The 3,138-nt window shown below is 42.3% G+C and overlaps 1 protein-coding gene across 1 annotated transcript in view; it reads left to right on the top strand.

Annotated features, from left to right (window-relative positions):
* The window catches only part of LOC101852563 (twitchin), a gene marked incomplete in the record, with an annotated part of 226,069 nt that overhangs the window by 1,094 nt on the left and 221,837 nt on the right, over nucleotides 1–3,138 (top strand).

A 3,138-nucleotide genomic window follows, 5' to 3' on the forward strand; every position in this document is an offset into this window, starting at 1 on the left:
GCGAAAGCTTTATTTTTTAATTTAGTGTGTTGGCCTACACTTTACGCTGATCGCACGCGCGCAAGTAGGCCTATACATTTCGTGACTGTATGTTTGCGCTGACGTCATGTGGGGTTTTTGCCGGTGTTCGGGGTTCGAGTCCTAAGACTGGCATATGGTCGCTTTTAAGCACAAGGGGGCTATCCCGAAAAATGCTGTTTTGAGAAAATCGAAGGTAAAGTTTTTGCCCCTTCTTCAGTTTCTTTAAAATACAAGGAGAGTTTTCTCTATGACCAAACAAATATACACACCAATGAAACCAAACTTCTCCTATAGGTAGGGCAAGATTTCTGGAAACCTCCGAAATCTGGGTTAGCCCGTTTGTCCTTAAAAGTGACCATATTATGTAAGTTTGAAAAGTTTTTATAATACTATAGATCTATATAGACAACCGAGGAGTTTTCTTCGCCTTTACCGTATCGGAACCCGAAAAGAATTCTATTATTGTCAACCGTTTTCTCTCCCTCCCCCCCTCCCCCCTCACCCCAATATCTTACCTCAGCGATGTTCAAATAGATGTTTTTTTAAATTGCGTTTGACCGAAGCTGGCATGTATGAAGGAGGAGGTTTAAGAGAATGATATTATACATTATTGTATATGGGAATATCCGCACATTTTGAGTACGAATTGGTCTATCTGTCCAGTGTGCATGGCTATAAGGAGGCGTTGAAATCTGATCTCTGCGTGTGATAGTCTTGCGTTCAAACCTCTTGTATTTTTAAAGATAACAAAATCCACCCCCAACAAATAATTTTAAAAATCCAGAAGGAATTAACGCAATGCAAAAAAGAGAAAGAAGAAGATGGAGAGATATAGGAAGAGAAAGAAAATGAGGAAGGGTTTCGTTTTGAGAGGCTCGGTAGGTCAGTGAGTGCGTTTACTGTCAGTTTAGAGGGAGGATGACTATAGCAGAGAGAAAGAGAGAGAGAGAGAGAGAGAGAGAGAGAGAGAGAGAGAGAGAGAGAGAGAGAGAGAGAGGGAGAGAGAGAGAGAGAGAGAGAATAGATAGAGGAGGGGGGTAGACAACAAATGTCATACTCCTAGACACTTAGGCAAACCTTATGCTCGCAGTAGTCCGCCTTGTGAAGGTACCCATCCCGCAGGTAACCAAATTGTAATTGAACAGGTTTCACACCTCCATCTACCAATTGTCAGGTGTGCTGACAAAATGAGTTACTTCTCACATTTTAGCCCGATTGAAATAGAAACATCAATTTTATAAGTTGAATTTTTCCAATTTATTAGCATGAAATATCATAAAAGACGTGTTGAACTTGAAGAGAATGGCATTGGTTTAGAATCTACAAATGTGACCCTTGTGTTGATTTTTTGGCTGATATCTCCATTCATGGATTGTGAGAAGTAACTCATTTTGTCAGCACGCTTCACAATTTTAGATAAGTTGTGTCACAACGCGGTGGACTCAGGCGCTCGTCAATTTTTGGGCCTATAATATATAATATGGAGTTACTGGTATCATCATAAAGCATGTTCATTTGCCTTGCTTTGAATAAAAAAAATTCTTCTATCTTGAATAGAAAGAAGTCGAGATATTTGCGATTGAAGGAGGTGGGGGTCACCGGGTTCAGAGGTAAAATTAACGAGAATATTATGGCTTCCATAGTTTGGTGACTTCCATAGCTTGAGAGTCCTTGAAAACTGAAAATGTACAGTTTTTGTCCTTTTAATCAACGTATTTCGGTAAAAATCCACACAGAAATAATCGCTGAGCTGTGCAGTCTGTGACGCGTCTGTATGTATTCAGCAAGGAGATTATAATGAGGTCCTTGGTATACAGTCAAACGTTCACCGAAGGCTCTCGTGGTCAAGAGGTTAAAGAGTTCGCCTCCCATTCAATAGTTCCTAAGTTTGAATCTGGAGAGCGGTGGAAAACTGTCTTCTTAAAAAATGTCTCCTTTAACATCCTTTCCCGCTCTCTAACAATGTTCTGTCGTCTGCTTTCGTCACCACTCACTGCTTCCACCCCCTCACCCATTTTGCCCCCTCCTCTGGGCTCCTGACTCTTTCTGCAGCCTTTCTAGTACAACTGCTTGGCTCCTTCTTACAGCTGTCTTTCAGCCACACCCCTGAACTTTCTGTAGAAAAGGTCTACACCTAGCCTTCTCGGACAAGGGCGAAAAATCTCGGAGGTCCCGTGTGCAAGATGCGCATGTTTAAGATGCCAGTTGTCCAAAATCGATAAGAGAAGGCTCCCGCCGCCACCTGGGCAAAATTTAAGATTTCCTACGTACTAATATGTTGTATGTGTCCCGCGCACTCATATGACCTTATGCAGTTGCGAGCGCCGTAAAACACTTTAAAAAACCCAGAAAAAATAGGGAAATAAAAACGTTCACAGGATTAAACAGATAGAACACCCACACAGGGGTATTAGTTTTAGTAAAAGTTTTACGGCATTTGCAACACAAACAGTTCATGATATAAGTGGCGAAGATTATGTTTATTATTAGGGAGTATCATACAAAGAAAAGGAGAGGAGATAAAGACGATTGAAGACGTTTGATGGGAACGAAGGAACAAACCATGACGAGAGCACTCGCCAACCACCCAGTAACCAGAAATATCCGTGACTTGCATCCGTCCGTTTTATGATAAACCTTTTGCGAGTCACGAGTGCTTCTGGCGGCGTCATTCAGTACGTCATTTCGAGCGTCCACATCTGGTGTTGGGGTCGTCAGTGGGTGCTCTAAAGTGGACTGTACCTAAATTAGGTCAGGTGGGTGCCAGGAGAGTCTTTGTTTTGTTTTAGTAGAGGTTTTACGGCGCTCGCAACTGCATAAGGTCATATCGTGAGCGCCAAGGGGTGGATGTCAACAGAGAAGTCCAAACGGGGGATCAGGCCTACTCTACTCACCTCTCGAGCCTCAACAGCGCAGTCAGCTTCGACTATCAAGGCACCCAGGAAATAGCAGTTCACAGTAGAGTGACAAACATACAAAAGAAAAAGAAGCAGAGGAAAAATGACGATAGTAAGAATGAGGAAAGAAAAAGCAGCAGTTCCCCCTATGTTGTTCCGGCACAGTTATGAGCATGACATTGATAAATCAGCCCATTTACAATTCTACTATGCATAAGAG

This window comes from Aplysia californica, unplaced genomic scaffold (assembly GCF_000002075.1).
Source record: "Aplysia californica isolate F4 #8 unplaced genomic scaffold, AplCal3.0 scaffold00437, whole genome shotgun sequence".
Lineage (NCBI taxonomy): Eukaryota > Metazoa > Mollusca > Gastropoda > Aplysiida > Aplysiidae > Aplysia > Aplysia californica.